Here is a 22,169-nt window from a genome sequence, read left to right on the forward strand (position 1 = left end):
GCGCATTGGTTAACCAGCTTTGCCACTGCGTTCGCGCGACTGAGAAATCAAGCTCTTAGCGAATGAGCCAGAACAGTGGTGATTCGCGATCATTTGCGATTGGTTGCTTTGTGACCAAATTGATCGAAGTGTGGCCTTTGAGATCTGTTGCGCTGAGGTGATCTCGAAGGCTTTGCCTAAGTGTTGTCCTCAACACTAAATGATTGTTTTAACGCAGCCAATAGTCATTTCCACAAGGAGGTATTTTATTTTATTACACTCTCTGTATAGCTGACGACATATAATAAAATACTGAAGTTTTTCGAAAAAAATGATGTTCGATGTTTTTACCAAACCTAGCGAAAACTAAAAAAGTTACCAAGCAACATTTGTATATCTTTTTTTTTTTTGCGTTTGTTTTTGTCGCCATTTCTCTTTTTTTTTTCTTGGTCGGCGTGTGCGCCACGTGTGTGTCGTGAGCTCTAAGCACGTGAGTGTGTGTTGTCATCTGCTGCTGCGCGATAAGGAACATTTTGTCAAGAGCGTACAAGACGAAAAGCGGGATGTATCTATATACCGTCCGTGCATTGGCTGACGCGGAGGTATGCTACCGACTCGGCTGCGTGGACGCGGGCACGAAGAAAGGAGCGCCGACTGACCAACGATACTTTGACTGCGGTAAGCACTTGTCTCGTGTTGTGTGTATAACTGATTTCCTAGCTGAATGTATGTTTCACGCCTGGTTCACGGCACCAGTGTCAAAGAATTTTGTGCGGGGCCGGTCCGGTGTGCGTGTGGCGTGTTGCATTTCGCCTTCCGCCGATGGAGCGCCAAGGTGTGGGCATGTCGTCCGTTTAAGCTGAGCATTTAGCAGCCAGGCCTATTTATCTGAACTGCAGTTTAAGCAAGTTTGTCGCATTCAGACCACCTAAATACTGAACTGCAACAAACCACTTAAACAGGGGCGCTTGTTTATGTGTTCTCATGCTCGTCCCTACCCGTTGCGCTGCAAGGTCGCGGGTTCAGCTCCGGCCGCAGCAGCCGGATTTCGATTGGGCGAAATGCAGAAACGCTCGTGCTTAGATATAGGTGCTCTTTAAAGATTCCCAGGTGGTTAAATTTAATCCAGAGCCATACACTGCGGTGTGGCTTATAATGATATTATGGTTTTGGCTCGTAAAATCCCAGAATGTGATTGATGAACACAATGTATGACCCTGTTTTTTAAGTGGTACTATTACAGCGGGGCCCATGCCACCACATCCGTTTATGTAAACATCGAACTCGCTGTTCGTCTTTTTGTTGTATCGTTATAAAATAATCATGCAGAAATGTCATGAACGATATCGCGTCATGTCTAAAAAAACTGTCAGTTTGATCGTTCGCGAATGGAATGCTATCGTATTGTAAAAAAAGAAAATAAATGCTCACAGCGCATGGGATCGACGCCACCAGTTTCCCTCCCATCCTTGGATATCTTTTTCACGTTGCAAAACTATTTCTACGAAATTATTGTTCTATACTGTTAATAATTTGAAAACCAATATTTTACTCGTGGCCTATGATAGAAAAAACACGCTAGCCAGGTGTTACTATAAGTATATTCCTTCGCGCAAAAGAAAATAGAAAATAATATCTGTGAAAGTATGCAAGCCAGAGAGAGAAAATATGCAAGTCGGAGGACTGACAAGAATTGCGACTTTTATGTACTCGGCGCAGAAAAGTGCCTTTAGCCGATGTTATATTGTCAGACATTTCTTTTGGAGTTCTTTAAATGTTCTGCGAAAAGCTGTCGGTAAAATAAATTGGTTTTTGGTATTTCACTATATCTAAAACATATGCCGTGAACAATAAAAAGTTCAACTGATTCATTCAGTCACATAAAAACAGTGTTAACACAGTAGCTGGTACCAACATACACTTACTTAAATAAGCATCAAGTGCTTATTTACATCTTTTATACTTGAGGGCATTTCGTTGTGTAGCTTGCACAATATTGCGTTTATACAATTCTTTAACTAGCGGCATCCACAGCATCTGGAGAAAAGGGTATGGCAGTTGCTGGTGCAAACTTGCGTGACACATCAGCAGCAGAAAACATTCTTATACCAACTGGTTAATGCTTTGTGTGAATGTAAAAAGAATGTTTAAGACTGTTACCTGCGTTCGTGAATATTCTTACACACAGAATAAACAGTGGTAAGACAACAAGCCACAGTTGAACATGCCCTTCCTCGTAAAAAGTTCCTGTGCACGTGCTCCATAATACTTATGAGTGTGTAGGTGTTGAGGCCCTCTAGCAGCATTATGTAGGAATTCCATGACTATGGACAAGAAAAACAGAAAAACACTGCAACAATGTTGTTCCTGTTAGCCTTCAATACTGTGGGATCTTAAAAAGAAGTTATGATGTGCTCATACTGCTGATTTTTACGTTCCTTTTGCTGCTAGAAAAAATAGCTATGGTAATTTTTTCTCATTCAAAACTATCTATGCAGCATGTGTGCCACTCAAGTGCAACAGTTCACGAGGCATCCCAGGCCCCGAAAGAAGTTGGAAGAAGATGCAAGCGCAGCATGCCAATGTTGTTGGTGAGAGCCTTGTAACATTGTCGCATCATACATAAATTTGTGGAATGCTAATCTCGTAAAGCGGTTACTAGCACACAATGTTTGCAGAAATTCAAACAAGACAGAACTTGCAGAAGAAGAAGGCTGGAAGAATGGTTAAACAAAAATATCACTAGGACCAACATTTTGGCAAGGGAATTGTCTTAAGTCAAGCCAGCACCTGATTTCTGCTCCCCCACTTCATTGGGGGAAGATGAGAATGATGCAGGCAGTGCATAGAGTAAGGTGAGGGAATTGTAAGTGTTCAAAAAAGAGGACAGAAAGAAAACAAGAAGGTGTAGGTTTCTTGTAATAGAGAATGTGTAGGGCTACTAGTGTTGCTTAATCCAAGTAGGGGTGACAAACCTAGAAGACAATTTGTGTGTATGCAAGTGTTTCCTTTGTTGGGCCTAGTTAAAAGAACGAAGATATATGGTTTGGATATTGCAAAAGAAAGAGCAATAAAAAGGAAGAACTAGAATCTCAGTTGTATCCAGATATTTTGATCAAGCCAAGAAGCATGAAATGAAAGCGAAAGGCACGAATGCACATCTTGTCGAAACCAGAGGGCATTAAAGTAGAGATAAAATAAATGATCGATTGAGTTATGAATTCATCATAGCCCACCCGCTAGCACACACACAGTCCTAGGTGTATTTGTGCTCTAGATGACTATGATGGCACATTTCAAAACATTGTTAGCTGTTTGCGACACGCTACCTTTTTTGTTGCTCGTTTTTTTAAAAGACCTGCAAATCTTTTTTAATAGAATTCTCGGCTTCACTCAGCTCTCACATATAGCTTATTGCTATCACAAGGTGGCATGAACCCTACAAATGCTAAATGCTAGCCTCGCCATTAGCAGGACCTTAGCAGCCATACGAAGATGAAGAGCCTCTTCACGTTTGTGTCACAGGCACATTATGCATGAAGTTCATTTAGTTCAGCAGGCTTCATGGACCTTATGAAGATTTGAGGTCTTTCACTTAGTCATAAAAAGAGCTATACAGGAAGTAGTGCATTGCAAACAGACGCAATATTCTCAAATATGCTTTGCAAGCCTTGTGTTGACATAGTGACCATATGTTAATTTTAAAGTTGTAATTTGTGATAAGCATTTAGGCAAGAACACAAAAATATTAGGTCTGTTCTCGTGCATGATAAGAACATCAAGCTAGTTTAATCTGCATAGAAGTTCACTTGTTGCATATATGCACTTATTTCATAGTTCACTGCATAGAAGTTCATTGACGATCCTGTGTCGCAGCAGAGACCACATTTGCCATGGCTCGTTATACTGTTGTTATACCTTAGGCAGAACAATTTCACCTGCATTAAACCACAAAAGCTTTAAGCACTAATATAACTTGCTTACTTTTATGGCTTTAAGCATAATCTTTCACTGCTATTGATGATAGTACATGTTGGTTATCTTACTGATTACATCTTTTTTTTCAGAATATGCCAGCACGAAGTTTCCAGGCGCAAGTGTTTCTTATATAAAAGAAAGCCTATTCTCTCCCCTCACAAGGGAAATAAAATCACTATATAAAAATGCCTTTTCATGTGCCTTTTTTTTGTTTTCCTGTTGGCTGCAGTTAATATTCAGCCTCAGTGAGCCAAATCTTGCTACTTTAGACCTTAGTGAGATATATCCCAGTACAATGAAAATACAATGAAAATTCATCTCGATCTAAATCCAATGAATATACAATAACGAACCAATGGAAAAACAACACAATAATACTACAACAGATTTTCAATGGTTTTACGGTGGCCACTTTTCCATGACTACTCAACAAATCTACAATGAAATACCAATAAAAATTCCACAATTTTTTAGTTGATGGTGGCACGAAATATCAATGGAAAACCAATGGAATTCCAACAACATTTTTTGTAAGGGATGTTCGCTCGCCCGTAGCGATGTATTAAACCAGTTTGTTTTACGTCGTCTTGTCTGCCTGCCGTTCCCTCCTCGATGATCAGCGAGGGGCAAGCTCCGAGCGAACGCTGTTCCAAGTTGGCGGCCGCTCGAATTTATGAAGAAGTTATTTAAATATAAAGCGTTAGTAACGTAACGACCAAGTTCATTCCGTTCTCTAATTGTTTTAAGGAAATATGAACATTTAAAGCAATTAGAGTTAAAGGTGCATTCTTTAGGTGTTCGAGAGTGCTTCTGGCGCGTTGACCTAGAACGATTCGAAGAACTTAGTACGGATACATGAATGTTTGTCACCATGAATAATTGAAATGAAAACTTTAGTCGTGCTAGTTTTTTTCTACTTTGCAGTGTTAATAAGCCAGCTCTCTTTAATAATTTAGTCAATTCATGAATCCGTTAATTTGTATTTATTAAAACATAACCTTAATGCCTTCCTCTGCACGCCTTCCATTCTTGCAATGAGTTATTTTGTGTACGGAAACCAAACAATATTGGCGTGCTCCAGCACTGATCGAACAAGCATTTTGTAGGCCTGCAGATTTGTATCTGGGGGTGCATGATGAAGGTGTCTTCTCAGAAAGAAGAGTCGCTTTAGTGCTCAGCATGTACATTGATTTCCACTTGAGGTTATACTGTTAACATGGCTTTCCCATCGGAGAGCGTGTGTTAAAGTGACACCTAAATATTTACGCTGAAACGCACAAGTGAGAGGTGTGTCATTAATAATGTAAGTAAAATCAAATATCTGTTTCTACTTACTGTTAGCGTTACAGATTTTTGGGCATTTAGAGTCGTCTGCCTCTCCTGACACCAAGAAAAGGCAGAATTTTGTATATGGTGATTATCACTGCGATTAATTTCGCGGTACGAAATACAATAGTCGGATGTTACCATGTAATCGAAAAGGCCAATCTTTTATGTATATTAAAAATAAAACTGGGCCCAAAACACTGCCTTGGCGCACTCCCGATGCAACAGGTGCTAAATTGAAGTTTCGTTATGAATAACACGAGTTGTGAGCGGTATAGATCGGCACATTCACTCATGCATGAGTGCACTCACTCACACTCGCACTCATTTCAAAGGCCGAAGTGGCAGTGCGAGTGAATGCCAGTGAGTATGAGTGGAGGTGAGTGCGAGTGCGAGTGAGTGCCAGTGAGTGTGAATGCAGGTGAGTGCGCGAGTGAGTGCCTGTGAGTGTGAATGCAGGTGAGTGCGAGTGCGAGTGAGTGCGCGTGAGTGTGAGTGCAGGTGAGTGCGAGTGCGAGTGAGTGCCTGTGAGTGTGAGTGGAGGTGAGTGCGAGTGAGTGCAGGTGAGTATGAGTGCGAGTGAGTGCCAGTGAGTGTGAGTGGAGGTGAGTGCGAGTGCGAGTGAGTGCCAGTGAGTGAATGCAGGTGAGTGTCAGTGAGTGTGAATGCAGGTGAGTGCGAGTGCCTGTGAGTGTGAGTGGAGGTGAGTGCGACTGAGTGCCAGTGAGTGTGAGTGTAGGTGAGTGAGTGCGAGCGAGTGCCAGTGAGTGTGAGTGCGAGTGAGTGCCAGTGAGTGTGAGTGCCAGTGAGTGTGAGTGCAGGCAGGGGCGGATCCAGGTATTTTCTGAGGGGGGGGGTCAGCTTTTGTCGATGATGATGATGATGGCTCAGGCGTTGCGCTGCTGAGCACGAGATCGCGGGATCGAATCCCGGCCGCGGCGGCCGCATTTCGATGGAGGCGAAATGCAATAACGCCCGTGGGCTTACGTTGTAGTGCACGTTAAAGAACCCCAGGTGGTCAAAATTAATCCGGAGCCTTCCACTACGGCGTGCCTCATAATCAGAACTGGTTTTGGCACGTAAAACTCCAGAAAGATGAAGAAGCCCTATAGCGAAGCCAGGTATCGGTTTCTCCGAGCTTATAGGAAAATGACATTACCCAATACAGCCATGTGCTTGGCGGCTGTGCCTGATAATACAGGGTGTTCAAAACTAAGCTTGATGCTTTTCTTAAAATTAGGCACTGGGAGGCACTCGAAGACCACCTGTGCAATTAAGTTATGCGGCCAGGGGGGCACAAAGTGAGATGATAATTATCGCTGTGAGCAGCCCAATTAACTAAAATTGAACAATTATTTTTTGTCGACTGCAGTAAGTGGGTATGTTTGTATTGAAAACTTAGAGGCAGTCGTGTTTCTACACAGTATCAGTCGGAAGAATTGTTCTAGCGTGTTCGTGCTTCGAGATATCCGACTCCAAATTTCCATTGTACTGCGCAGAGTTATCGACTCGACGCGAGAGCGGTTTATGCTTTGCGTTGCTGTGGAAGGGAGTCATTTTGAACATTTTTAGGGCATTGACATCTTGATGGGTGAAGTGTTGTCATGAAATTTGTGCATGACAACACCAAATTTAAAGCGGCAGTATGAAATATTCGTTAGCATAGCTAAAAAGTTTTCTGCTGTTCATGGTGCCGTTGTTACTCTTGATTTCAATAAAACTTACAATACTTGGAAATCAGCAGTCACTTTATTTGCGTAGCCCAGGCAAGGACCATGCCCGGTCGTCTAGTCGCCATTACGCACGCGCACTGCCCTCCGGCTTCTCTGCGCGCGCCATTATCTCGGCATGGCAGCTGCCGCCATCTTTACAGGCTGCGCGGTCGCGTGTTACGACAGCGGTTACGGGTTCTTCGATTTTTTTTTTTATTTCGCCAGCCGTGAGGGGAAGGGGGACAGTTATTATCTTTGCCAATGCCTCCGCCGCGTTGTCAGAGTAAACGCCGCACCCAACATCCGCGTCACATCAGGGAGGAGCTTTGCGCCGATCCTCACTCTCTTGCATGCGTAATCATGTGAACGACAATTAAAATTTGTAGTTGGATATCTCGGAGCATAGACACGCTATGCTCGCGGACAACTTTCGGTGGCAATGAAGGGAAAGCTACGGGCGCGTGGATGCTGCACATGTGTTACCGCGCCAAGTAGTCCGGCAGCGTTTGACAGTGCTTTTGGTTGCTCGGAACAGACGCTGAATCGACGCAACTTCCACGTGCGACGATTTCGCGTTTGCCCAGACGCGGAAGGGAAAAGCCGCAAAATGAGTAAACTTTTACACTCAGTGGTGTGTTCTGTCTTATTTAACTGTTACTAATAAGCTGTTTATGTTTACTCTTTGCCAACATAAACCAACGTGGATTAAAACGCGGGACTCTTTTCAGAAGCACCCTCACTTGTGAGCGCTTTGCCTCCGTAGCTTTCCCTTCATTGCCACAGAAAGTTGTCCGCGAGTAAAGAAGGATTCTTCGAAGTGAAACTGTGTAGAAACACGACTGCCTCTAACTTTTGAATACAAACATACACACTTACTGTAGTCAATAAAAGTTAATTATTCAATTTTAGTCAATTCGGCTGCTGACTAGCGATAATTATCATCTCACTTTGTGTCCCCCTGGCCACATAACTTATTTGCGCAGGTGGCTTTCACGTGCCTCCCAGTGCCTCATTTTAAGAAAACCATAAAGCTTAATTTTGAACACCCGGTATATCTAGCCTGTATTGTTTCTTAAAATAAAATTTGGGATGATCTGTCGCAGGTTCGTTATAAACGTGTAAGCACGGGTCCATCTTTGGAGTTCTGTTGGGACACCTTGATTTCCTTAAGAAGATTCCTTGTGTTCGGCTGAGACACCTTCGTTTGCTTTGGAGCAACGCTCCGCTCCAACGCGGCAACCACTGCGCTGGTTGTTTACGATATGCGAATCACCGCGTATGAAGACTCACGACGGCACCTACAGGAAGAACGATGTGGCGTAGTAGCCGTGAGCGCGAGCCAGCTAGCGTCTTGATATTTTGTTTCCCACGCGACGTCATCCTTTTACACAAGGCGCGCATCTGCTCCCGTTTCTCTAACCACGCGACGCCATCCTATGCCCGCGCAATTCCTTTCTCTATACCCGCGCGCTGGCGTTGGCCGCTGACGTCATGCTCCCCCATTTCGTAGCCGCTGCTCGAGGTTTCGCCCCGCTCCGCGAGCACGGCCACTCAGATAAACGGATCTGGCGGCTTTGAGCCTCCTATGCTTAATGTAGGACAATACAGCTGCCAAATTACAATGAAAAACTTGTAGCATACGAACGGTATTGTGCTCGTACTGGATATTGTCAACGTGTAACTGTGATCACAATTGGTGCTACTGTTAAAAAAAATCGCCTATGCGTAGTCCTTAGTTTAGCTGTTAGTTGTTATTATTTATATATGAACACTTCAGCGAGAGAGATCTTTCATTGAGCAGGTTGGTCGCGGAACCGATGACAGCCAATGAGGCAACCGTTGACACCCCAATGGGGAACTAAGTTGATCAGGCGCGAAGGCGCTCGCGCGGACATCGGCATGCTTGGCAAAAGGGACGTCCCCTCGTTCATTTGACGCCACCGACGGTACGAGTAAGGCACGGCCGGCGCCAGGAGGCCCAAGGTGTGCATGAGAAAAAATAACTACGGCAATCTCGCGACACCACACCCCTACGGAATACAACTAAGCTTGTGAGCGAGCTAGCTTTACTTCTACATGGCTGATACCACTGGTACTCGCGAAAAATACTTTTGAAGAATGCTGGTGGCCATATTTTTTGCGACAGGGCCATCCCCCTGTCAGCGCGGGGGCGATGCAGAAATCTGAGGGGGGGGTCAGGACATCCGGACATCCCCCCTGGATCCGCGCCTGAGTGCAGGTGAGTGCGAGTAAGTGCCTGTGAGTGTGAATGGAGGTGAGTGCGAGTGAGCGCTAGTGAGTGTGAGTGAGTGCCGTGAGTGTGAATGGAGGTGAGCGCGAACGTGAGTCCGGGGCCTGGAAAAAATTAAGGTGAGTGAGTGTGAGTGAGTATTCTCCCACACTGCCGACCTATGGAATCACTGCATGCTACATGAAAATGACGCCGAAAGAAGGTGTTTCAATCCTTTCGTCACATTGACTTGCCCTGGTGTATAGCCAATCATTACACTCAAAACATATCCCATAGTGATCGAGAATGTGACTCCTTCGAACGATAAGGCGATCGTCTCAGTGCGCAATTGATAAGCGCTTAGCTTGGCTATGCTGGCAACCTGCGCTCCTCTCACTTCATGAGTGATTCGTTGTTTGTCCTGTGGTGCTATTGTGATAGCAATTATAGGAACACTCCGGGCGAATTTTCGGCGTCGCCGTGATGGTTCCGTGTAAAGTGCGACAAGATCCTATTGCGCACTGCTTAGGCGCCGACTACGGTGTGAGCTCGGGGGCTCGAGCCCCCTCCGGAGTTTTCCTGGGGGTATATATATATATATATATATATATATATATATATATATATATATATATATATATATATATATATATATACATATATCCACCCATGTATATATACAGATTGTTTCAGCGAACACTTTCAATATTTATATAAGGGTGCCTGTTGCAGATAGCTCAATTCTAGTTCATGACCTGGTCTACTCGAAGAGGCGGACATTACTTGCACAAAAAATTGAAATGCGTAATCGACTAATCAACAAAAATGCCCTAATTAAGTTTTTAACTAATTACCTGATGGCCCATATTGAATTTACAAGTTGTAGCCGTGGAGTTCGCAAGGCGGATCCCCTTGGAACTACTTCTCAGGATGACACCAGTTTCGAGATATTAATTCCCGAACTTTGCGGAGAAATGCATTGACGTTCCAGTTAATTTTGTGCTTCAATGCATAAAGCTACGTTTTGTTAAGAAATTAACTGGAACGCCAATGCATTTCTCCGCGAAGTTCGGTAATTAATATCTCGAAATTGGGGTCATCCCGAGAATTCGTTCCAAGTGGATCCGCCTTGAGAACTCCACGGCTACAATTTGTAAATTGCAATATGGGCCATCAGGTAATTAGCTAAAAACTTAATTAGTGAATTTCTGTTAGTTAGTCGATTATACATTTGAATTTCTTGTGCAAGGAATGTCCGCCTGTTCTCCGCGAGGTTGACCATTGGAGTCGAGCGGCGGGAACGACGACGACCGTGCTCGGAGGGACGGGGACCGGCTGCTGGAGGTGCCGCTGCGAGGCGCACTGCGCCGGGTGACCCGGGCAGGTCCTTGTACTTGCTTCGTTTGTGGGGTGTGCGGCGTCTTTTTGACGAAGCGGTATTTGCAGTTTGAACTGCTGGTATTGTGTGCCCCGCCGCAGACGATGCAGCGTGGCGCGTATGTTGGAACTTCGCCCTCCTTGGGTGGGGGGTGCTTCCCGCCGCAACGGCGGCATCGCTGCTTGCGTGGCAAGGGACAGACGTCCGTGCGATGGCCAACCTTGCGGTAGTTGTAGCATGACTCCACCCGATTGTAGAACGGGTAGAGTCTGATGTCGGTGCCGTGATAGAATATCCATTTCGAGAGGTCCTTACTTGTGAGGGTGACCACCAGGTGCCTAGTCTGGCCCATGCGTCTGCCGCTCACAATAGGCATGTCGGGGTTGCTGGCTTGGAGGTCTGCCAGTATCTCTTCGTCCGAGAAATCGTCGAACGCGTGAAACATGATGCCTGGCATGGCGTCGTCCGGAGGGGCAGCGTACACGGGGAGGTCGATGGTGCGGGTGCCCACGTTGATGGATTTGATGCGGAGGTAGGCTTGGGCACGCCGAGAGTCGACGACACTCAGCGTGAAAATGTTGGTGGGATGCGTCCGTAGGTAATCCCGGTTCGCTGGTGGTTGATCGGGCAACGAGGCTGCCTTGAGCAGGGCTTCGTGTAGCTGCCACGGTGGCACCTTGGTGAGGTCGATGGGTGACTGCGGGCGTCCCACGATGTGGATGGCGTCTGCCGGCATTCTAGGTAGCGGTGCGCGTCTGCGTTGGGGTGGCGGGCACGGCTTGGGGTTCGATGTGCTCCGTCCGTTTCCGTAAGAGCTCGCTCCCGTCGCACTGCCAGGCTGGGAACTTCCTTGCCTTGAGCCTTGAGCTCGCGGTGGCGTCGTCTTGAGCGATGTAGCCGGGTGACTTCCAGGAGTCGTCCGACCATTCTTCCTCGGAGATAAGTTGTCCTTCGACCGTGTACTCCATGTCGGTGGGCGACCGGGGCACGTCGACGGAGCAGTTGCTGCGGCGCGAGGCCTACCTGGGGCTGTGCTCGCGCTAACCTGCTAGGCTTAGGGTGGCAAGCGGCGTGGTCAGGGGAAACTAAAACTCTCCTGGGAGAATCTCCGAAGGTCCACCGTAGAGGGTGGTGTCTACGTGGCCCTGATACCTTCCCGCACCAACTCGTGCAGGAATCATACAAGTTAGTGAAGTTGGCGCGGCGAAAACACTGAAAATCACAGGAGCCGACGTGATGTGAGACCGTCCACTCCGAGCGCTCGCAGCATTCCTCTTTTGCTCTCAATATACGTATTTAAGGTGATTGTAAAGGAGGAAAGAGATGCTTAATTCTGCAGGCCTTCAGGGAGCACGGCGCAGAATGCGCGTTTGCTCTCCGCCGTGCGTTCGCTCCCCGTGAAAGCGCGCGTTCCTCGCGCGCTCTCACTTTCACATACAGCATACGGCGCGCAGCGACAATTTCGTCAGCGTTGACGTCATACGGAACCTCACGGCGACGGCGAGGGCAGAAATCCGCTTTGAGTGTCCATATAATTGCTATCGCAATAAAACGGCAACGACAACAACTTTCACCGCCGAGTGCGAATCGAAAATGGCTGATATGATAGCGGCTCCGCGTAGAAGACGAGCGGCCGGCTGCTCGACTGTGGATGAACAGTTTTGCTGCAATTGATAGGCGTTTAGAAGCTCGGTCGCGCTTCGAGAAAGCGAGTGTAGAATTTGGAAAACGCGGCACGTTATGCCGCGCCCTTGCCTTTTAGCTAAGGATTGGTCCGCAATGAAACCAAATATAGACCGATGTACACGACCAACTTTTCTTCTTTCTGGGGTTTGACGTGCCAAAACCAGTTCTGATTATGAGGCTTGCCGTAGTGGAGGGCTCCGGGATAATTTTGTCCGCCTGGGGTTCTTTAACGTACACTACAACGCAAGCACACGGGCGTCTTTGCATTTCGCCTCCATCGCAATGCAGCCGCCGCGGCCGGGATTCGGTCCCGCGACCGCGTGCTCAGCAGCGCAAAGCCTTACATAACTGAGCCACCGCGGCGGGTGTACACGACCCGGCTATTGCGGTCGTTCTTTTTTTTTTTTTTACGCCGAACTACAGGCACGTGTATCCTTACGTTGTAATGAAAGTTAACATTATGAAGTTTAAGATTATTCCGTACCCTCGACTACGGCATCCCCCATTGCCCCCTGTTAAGATTCGGGTAGTAAAAATCAATCAACGAAAACTACGGATATTTTAAGGCGAGGAATACATCTCAAGCAATTGTTTCTCGTGTCTCAATGACTGGGAAATCCACAGCATGATTAGGTATTTAATACAGGTGTGGCTAACGTCGCTGACCATGTCACACTGGGTCTAAAGTGTTCACCCAGCTTGAACGGAGAGTTCCCGAGGTTTTTTTTTTTCAATAAAATGCATACTAAACTAGTACAATACAAGCTATATGCATTGCCAATTACAGAATAAACTGTTGAAGTGCTGTGGCTAATTTTACCTGAGCTTACGGCCTGAGAGTCTAGGCTACGTGAAATTGAAATAAATGATTATTCAATCAGCTAAGACACGCCATTCATCGCTCGCTATTTAGCGCTGTTTTGAGGAGTCGAATAGACACCTATGCTGACGTCAGAAACGGTATGGATGCAAAACAGCCTATCGCAGGTCAGTTCAGATGTAAGATATACAACCCAGATGATTTTCTTTCTCACCGCCATTGTGTGTTGTTTATGTAAAGTTATCCGACTCATTCTGTTCGTTTACTGCGAGCTACCTAACCGAAATAGTGAACCACTTCTAAGGGCACTAAACAGTGCCACACATCCGCAAGCATTTCGTGGCGATCTGCAGTAGATGTACTCCCGTGAGCAAAAGTATACGGACCAGAGGTTGCGCGATAAAGCCGACTTCTTTCCTCTGCCTGTAAATACATCTTGAAATTAAGGACTGCAGTCCAAACTTGGCATTGCGAACTTTTCAGTGTACTCGTCAATTCCAGTTTACGCTTGTTAATTAAGAGAGAATTCAATTTTTTCGGTGACCCTGTGGTCCGTATACTTTTGCTCTCGAGTGTACGTACTTGTGGCATTTTTCACTTCTGTTAAAAGATATGTGCAAGTCCTATACAACCGTGGCAAGAGTTCCTAGGGCTTTCGGAAACCTGATGCAAAGGAATAAACTCACTGATCTGGTAGACTGTATCTGTTTATGCTATCGAAGGGCCCTTCTTTTCCTCGTGCCACCCGCACCGCCGCTGGCCGAGCGTCATCACGTCATTGACAAGTGATATATATTGCATTACTCGGTACAGAGAATCCAACCAGGCGGAAACAACACCGACGTACCGCTTGTTTCAGCTCCTATCGCGTCGGCATCGGCAAAGGCGCGCTCCCACCGTAGCAGTAACGCATACTTACTAAGCACTTTTGACCGCTTCGACCGGAGCAGCGGTCTGACATTATCCAGTGCACTGGAGCAGTATATACGCCCACTCTCGTCGCCGCGTGATACCATATACGTGCAGCATCTCTGAGCATTATGGGGTGCCGTGCACGTACCGGGGCTGCACGGATCTACAGAAAGCGCAAAAGCTGTTTACTCCGTGCCGTGCGGACGGACCGTTATCCTCCATGGCAGTTATTGCGTATTGGCCACGACAAGGATATAACTTTAAAACCTACCACGTCTCTACCCACCATAGTATTCTTTGGAGTAAACCATTAAGAAAGAAATTCAACAAGAGGCTACACTCGGCAAAAACTGGCAACAGGAAACACGTGACGCTATGGGGCTCTTGCGTTTCCCAGGGGGCGCTGCAAAAATGGTGCTAAAAAGCGCCCTCAATCCGAAACTGGGTAGTACCAAACTCGGTCGTCTGCTTCGGGAAGCACGTTTACAATATGGACCCGCCACTTTCGGTTGTGTTGTACCACGGCTTGCAACGAATATCGGGCGCCGAAAATTTTTCTATGGGTGGCATGCTGCGTAAAGGCAAGAAATTATGCAACGCCGAATACCTGTACGCCGTTCAAAAAATAAGCGGCGAAGTTTTAGCGCGATGTCAATCGCAAGTGAAGCGAGTCACGCACGTGCGAAGTTGAACTTCAGGTAAGGTTTGCACGCTGCTAGATTCAGGCGCACAAACGCGAGGAAATGCTTTCTATAAATGAATTCACAGCAGCGATAAGCACACATGTGTACGAACTGCTCGAGCGCACGACGGTGCGCGCCGCGACGGCAGCGGTCTTTCAGCATGCCGCGGTGTTCGAACTGCTCGAGCGCACGACGGTACGCGCCGCGACGGCAGCGGTCTTTCAGCATGCCGCGGTGTACGAACTGCTCGAGCGCACGATACGCGCCGCGACGGCAGCGGTCTTTCGACATGCCGCTAAACGGCGGGTCTCCTGCAATCTTTGTTGACTGCATGCCGCTAGACAAGTAATTATGCCTGCGCTGTAGTAGCGGCCATCTGTCCCTTTAGCAATTGATAAATAACTGATGCAATGCATATAAGCTCGCAGTAACGTACACCCGGCGACAAAATATTGCGGGGCACGCGAGCGCGTGGCGAAACGGTCCTCCTCGCCTACTGGCGCCGCACCCCTGGTTACGGTGGCTAGACGGGGGAGGTTAGAGCAACGGCGGCGACGGAATGTTGCAAGGTCTAGTACACTCTAGTTGCAAGCAATCATGACAGCAGCGGCGGCGCTGCAGTCGCCAGCAAGATCGCTCGCCGGGCGCGGAGGCACGGCTGTGGGTGCCGCGGGTTTCGAAGCGGGCGTTTTCGTTCGCAATTAGCGGTCGCATATTTGACATAACTCACATTAAGCTAATGCATATCGTACGTTGTTACTAGATGAGACAATAAATGACTAGCAGCTATCCTCTGATGAGTGCTTAAGTGTTAAAGATGCATTCGGCTTTGGGCACGTCACGGCCGGCATAAAGATTTTTCGCCGGTTTCGGTCGCACGCATGCTACTTGCTTTCCGAATCGTCAGTAGTGAAAAAAAAATGATTTCTGCTAATGCGAAGAATATTATGCTGGTGGTGTGGGTAAAGAAAGCTGCACCGATTTCTAGGCTCGCAGCTCCTTAGGTCATATTACTGCGACGCATTGCATCCTGCTGGTCAAATTGATTAATACCAATATATGCTACTTTAGAAATCATTCCACATAGGGATTAAGTAAACATACTTATTTTAGTCGCCACTGCGAAGAAATAGAATGGCGGTGACCATGAAGAATACTCAAGAGGACGAGACAGCACTTAATTATATGATTCAATATACAGATTGTCCCAACTATCGTGCACCAAGATTTAAAAATATGCAAATACCACATAGCTGGACAGAACCAAGGTAATATTGGTTGCCGTCGCTTGTAGATACTGAGACTATGTTTTTGCATTGCGCCTTATTACATAATCAGTCTTAATTACTTATAAACGTCTCAAATATTATAATTAGATGAAAATTGTCAATGAGAAAATTGCAGAGCAACATGGAACACTCCCGATACCCTGTTGCTCAACACGTGCTACATAAAAAAGTGCTTCCGAGCGTGAAAGAAACCCGCGAATTGCCGAAACATTGCCGCGCGACCTGCGGCTCGAGGCACCTTGCGCGTACGCGTGTAGCAATATTGAGCAATAAAAAGCTGTATCGGGAGTTTTTCATGTTACTCTACAATTTTCTCATTGACACTTCTCATCTAATTATAATATTTGAGAAGTTGAATAATTAATTATGACTAATTGTATAATTAGGCAGAACGCAAAAAAATAATCTCAGTATCTCCAAGCGACGGCAAGCAACATTATATTGGTTCTGTCCCGCTGCCACGCTTTAAGCGCCTCATCTTCATTAGGCACCGAGAAAAGGGATGGTTTTTTCTTCTGCTTTTCTAGCAGAAACATAGCCTGCTGTGCAGCCCGGCGCAGAACAGTGCGTCTGTCGTTTCATGCGACTTGCCATTGCTTCTTAGGGCATGGCAACCTGTAAAAATATTGCCACCACAATGAGGCAAAACTGCACTGCGTGAATGCTAACATAAACGAGCGTGGAGCAAAAAAGGTCCTAGTTTCGCCCTAAGGGCGAAGCAGTGAATGCGATAGCAACACAGTAATGTCATACGAAGTAAGGTGAGCGGCTTTGGTAGCAATATGAATTGTAGTAAACATGAGCTGATTAAGTAAGCAGGTGTGCTGCGGCGTAAGTAGACCGACATAAAGAGAGACTCGATGACCACGAGAAGGCGCGTGTGAAACGGTGGTGTTGATGAGAAGCGCTTCCCGTGGGCAGCGCGTGCGAAGGGACACACCTGTAGCGCTGCACTGCAGACCCGGACAGCATTGCATGTGTAGCGTGCGTTGGAAAATGTGGCCCGTTGGAAAAGGTGGCCCGACTATTACGAACTGATTGAACAAGCGTGGTGTGAGCGCGCACAAACAAACATGAATAGATCACACTGAATGACTGCAGACGACTGTCAAAACGCTGGCAGCAAGCGCATATATACGCCGCAGCAGCGGGCGAAGGTACGTGCGGTATATCGCTTCAACGGAAACTGAGCGGCGAATGCGCGGCGCATAAAGGTCAGAGCCGTGTGGAGATAAGAGACGGTGCGGACGAGCGACGAGCGCGGTTGCTGGCAGCGTAGAAGTGCGCCCCCCCCCCCCCCGCGCTCCCTCCGGCGCTGGCTTCCCGCTTCCTTGCTTGCGCGTGGGTGATTGAGTGCGTTCGCTCTCCGTGATAGTGCGCGTCCCCGCACGCTTCCGCTCGGACATACGGCGCGCGGCGAAGATTTTATCTATAGGGAACCTCACGGCGACGGCGACGGCGACGACGACGGCAGAAATCCGGTAAAAGTGTCCATATAATTGCTATCGCAATAAAAGAACCGAACAGAAGCATGCCACCCGAGCGCACTCGCTAGCTCCGTCAGCAGCCAAGCTACAGCGGAGGCATCTTACCGTTTATCTTACCGTCGACGCGCGCGCTACCACTCGGCATCATGAATCACTGCAACACGCGCCGCGCTCTCCGACGGCTGCGTTGCCCCCACCTCCCCTTCTAGCCACCATACCCTGGTGTCGAGACCGACGCTTGCGCGCATGCGCGTGCCTCCGTTACTGCAAGCGTGCATGTTTTGGCGCTTCTTCCGTGTGCGCCGGCGATATCCGAGTGCAGCCGCGAGGGGCCCCACTTGCGATTGGCGCTGTGGCGGCTTCGACGGGCAAAAGTAAATGAAGCGTGAGCTGGCGCGCGCCACACCGGTCGCTTTTTGTCGAGTCACGAGCGCGAATGCATATCGCCGGTCGCGAACGCAACAAGTCTTTTTTTTAACACGAAAGTGTTTTATGCCGGGGTCCACCAAGACTTCACTGACGTATTTCCGTCACGGAAATACGTCACAGAACATAATACAAAGAAAGAAACCAGAAGAAAAAGTTCCACAAACATGCAAAATTTGGAAATCGAACCCACGACCTCTCGGTCCGCGACGATAGATCGCCGAGCGTTTAACCCATTGCGCCACAAACGCATTTGCAGAGAGCTACACAGACGCGCCTTATATATCTAACACTCCTCCGTGTACCCGCGCTCTTGCTCGGGGTGGTGCCGCCGCCTACGAGCAGAAAAGAGAAGTACTGCATTATGACACTAACGCGCACCGACAGTGAACGCTTCGGTGGTCTCAGCACTACGACGCCTCGATGCCAGCATTCGAAGGGACGCTGGCATCAAGAAGCACTACCAACGCCACTTAGGTGGCGTTCACCGTACTCAGCACAGCGGAGCGTGGCCTCCGCAATTAGCTCTGAAAATCTTTCTGAAGTTGATCGCGGAGGCTGCAATTACGACGCGCTGTACGCGCTGATTTGACTCGGTGACGATTCAGTTACGTGCTTTGTCTTGCGCGTTGTATTAGTGTGTCAGTTACGTGCTTCGTCTTTCGCGTTGTGCTAGCGTGTGCAGCGTAGTGCAGCTTCCATATGCACGACGGTTGCTCATGGTCATCGACGTTGGTAGTCGTGATGGAGGAGACGTGCCACCAGGCGTCAGCGTGGGTGCATCAACGCCTAAGGGCGCTTTAGCCACAAAACACCAATAGACATTATATATCAATGTGCAATAAACATTACACTACTTCTGTGAAGACACGTTTCACTTTCGTGTTCTATACCGATTCCTATATAAGAGGGATCAACCATTTCTGCACTGCGCCTTTTCGTGGCCAATGATCGTTCCTTATTTCTTTTCACGAACGAGACGTTCTCCCACCGAAGAGCGAGGCAGAAAAGACGCTGTATTGAAAGAGCCAGGCAAGATAAAAGGAACTTTTTATTTCCGTTATATCAACGAAGTTTTGCCCGTCGAAGCTGCCACAGCGCCAATCGCAAGAGGGGCCCCTCGCGGCTGCACTCGGATATCGCCGGCGCGCAAGGAAGAAGCGCAGAAACATGCACGCTTGCAGTAATGGAGGGACGCGCATGCGCGCAAGCGTCGGTCTCGACACCAGGGGTGCGGCCCCAGTAGGCGAGGAGGACCGTTTCGCCACGCGTGCCCGCAATATTTTGTCGCCCACCCTCCGCAGGTCCCGGTGGCCATCCTCACAGACTCCCGCCCGGCTCTCCAGGGTCTGCTCCAACCAGACCGAGCAGGCATCACAGTGGCCCTGCTGCTGGCAAAGCTGACGGCACTGCACAGGAGCGGCATCCCCCTCTCACTCCACTGGCTCCCCTCCCACGCAGGCATAGCGGGAAATGAAGAGGCAGATACCGCAGCAAAAGCAGCCCATCACGAGCCGGTCCACGTGAGCACGGCAGTGGCAGCGGCGGACTTCACGCGTCACCGCTGCACACCCGGACACGCGCGTGGCCAGCGGACAACCTCCGCGACCACTCCCCGACACCGGCCTCAACAGGCAAGAACGAACCCTCCTCCTGCGCCTCAGGACGGGGAGTGCACGGCCAGCCGCTCGCAAGTTCAGCGTGGGGCGAGTCTCATCCCCGGCATGCAGGAAATGCGGCTCCCCAGAGACCCTGGAGCTTATCATATGCCACTGTCAAGCCCTCGCGACCCCTAGGCACGCGATGACAGTGGCATACCACAGCCTTGGCCTTCCAGCCACCTCATTGGAAGACTTCCTCTTCCCCCGCCATAGCCCTGTCACAGCTTTGCAATCCTTCTTGGAGTTTGCCGCTGTGGCAGGACTTGCCTCCCTGTAGGGGGCCCCCCGCCTGCCTGCCCCTTGCGGTCCTTGCCACGGCGAGCTGCTGCCGCTGATCACTTCCACACCCTACCTACCCCTTCCCCCTCATCCCCCCTATCTTTACTTCCCCCTCTTCCCTTCCCCCTGATGCTGAGCCGTGCTCCCTTCTGGGCAGCAGAAAATAGCATCCTTTCCCCACTATCTGAACCACTATATATATATATATATATATATATATATATATATATATATATATACAGGGTGTTTCAACGAACACTTTCAAAATTCCTTAAAGGTTGCCTGAGACAGATAGCACAATTCGAGTTCATGGGCTGGTCTACTCGACGAGGCGGACATTACTTGCACAATATATTGAAATGCATAATCGCCTAATTAACAAAAATTCACTAATTAAGTTTTTAACTAATGGCCTGATGGCCCATATTGCAATTTACAAATTGTAGCCGTTGAGTTCGCAAGGCGGATCTACTTGGAACGAATTCTCGGGATGACACCAGGTTCGAGATATTAATTGCCGAACTTTGCGGAGAAATGCATTGGCGTTCCAGTTAAGTTCTTAACAAACCGTCGCTTTATGCATTGAAGCACAATATTAACTGAAACGCCATTGCGTTTCTCCGCAAAGTTTGGGAATGAATATCTCGAAACTGGTGTCATCCCGAGAATTCGCTCCAAGAGGATCCGCCTTGCGAACTCCACGGCTACAATTTGTAAATTGCATTATGGGCCATCAGGTAATTAGTTAAAAACTTAATTAGTGAACTTTTGTTAATTAGTCGATTATGCATTTCAATATTTTGTGCAAGTAATGTCCCCCTCCTCGAGTAGACCAGCTCATTAACTAGAATTGGCCTATCTGTCACAGGCAACCTTAAATAAATTTTGAAAGTGTTCGCTGAAACACCCTGTATATATATATATATATATATATATATATATATATATATATATATTTTGTCGCCGAGTGTACGTACGTGCGAATCGTGCTGCAGCGCGAGCTCGTGCGCTGCTCGCTTGATGTAGCTTTTAATGACAGAGCTCGAACATCGATGTGCTGTAATCAATACTACCTTGCTGTGCTGCCTCAACGTGCTGGCTTGAAGTCAAGGATGAGCACATTCAACTCTCTAGCATGTGCTGCTCGTAGTGGTGTAGTGAATTGTCACCGAATCAGCCCGACCATTTGTGGTCATTTGCACACACCTGGTCACTTCACCACTTCGCACCGGTCGAATTGTTAATTGCCGCTGTGGCCGGGTCTCGAATCGTGAATCACCAGCCATGCCTGCTGCTATGTCGATCTTCCATTTCGCTTACCCAGCGCGACGAACTGCAGTTATCGAGCGCTCCCGACGCTCCACTTCGTGAGGCCTTGAAGGAAAGCGGTAGAATCTAATGTTGGGATTCAGGCCTTCTTGTTCTTGGCAGCCCACGACGCAGCAGTAACAACGGTGACGCTTTTTGGAGGCTGAGCTAGGTCTCTCCGGATCGGCGTCGCCGATGTCTTCTGCTTCCAGCATTACGTCCCACGGCACACGGAGAATCCGTTTTCGTATAACTATAGGCTGCGGCCAGCTCGCAGCCTAGTCGCCATGGTCTGTGAGAAGTGATGAGCCTTTTCACACTCGAACAGGGCAGAAAAAAGTGAGAATCGACGCAAAACGCGGGCTAGAAACGTGCTTCGCCACAGCCAGGGTTCAATACTATCCAAGCTGGTACTACCCAGATGACGTTTTTCGCCGCCACCAGGCGCCGCTACTATACCTCAACCTCCAGCGCAAGACGCCCATAGTATTGATGCCGAACGTTAGCTGCCGCGAGCATCGAAAAATGAAAGTGAAATTAAGTTAACAGACATTGTTTTATTTTTTCAATTCTTCGCCGCGAAAACTAAAACGTTTCACGTATAAATGAACTTCAACTTTGCGACTTATTTTATTGCGATAGCAATTATATGGACACTTCTACCAGATTTCTGCCGTCGCCGTCGCCGTGAGGTTCCCTATAGATAAAATCTTCGCCGCGCGCCGTATGCCCCAGCGGAAGCGTGCGGGGACGCGCGCTAGGAGAGCGAACGCACTCAATCTCCCACGCGTAAGCAAGGAAGCGGAAAGCCAGCGCCGGAGGGAGCAGGGGGGGGGGGGGCACTTCTCTGCCAACAACCGCGCTCGTCGCTCGTCCGCAGTCTCTTATCTCTCCCACGCGCAAGCAAGGAAGCGGGAAGCCAGCGCTGGAGGGAGCGCGGGGGGGGGGGGGGGCACTTTTACGCTGCCAACAACCGCGCTCGTCGCTCGTCCGCACCGTCTCTTATCTCCACACG

The 22,169-nt window shown here is 48.2% G+C and overlaps 1 long non-coding RNA gene across 1 annotated transcript; it reads left to right on the plus strand.

The window, feature by feature from the left end:
- The first annotated feature begins 409 nt into the window (after nucleotides 1-409).
- On the plus strand, nucleotides 410-4,147 carry LOC119455039 (uncharacterized). The gene is made up of 3 exons (XR_005192738.2): nucleotides 410-657; nucleotides 2,478-2,570; nucleotides 4,047-4,147. It is a non-coding gene; the product is annotated as an uncharacterized LOC119455039 (long non-coding RNA).
- Nucleotides 4,148-22,169: the final 18,022 nt, after the last annotated feature.

Source organism: Dermacentor silvarum, chromosome 1 (genome assembly GCF_013339745.2).
Source record: "Dermacentor silvarum isolate Dsil-2018 chromosome 1, BIME_Dsil_1.4, whole genome shotgun sequence".
Classification (NCBI taxonomy): Eukaryota; Metazoa; Arthropoda; class Arachnida; order Ixodida; family Ixodidae; genus Dermacentor; species Dermacentor silvarum.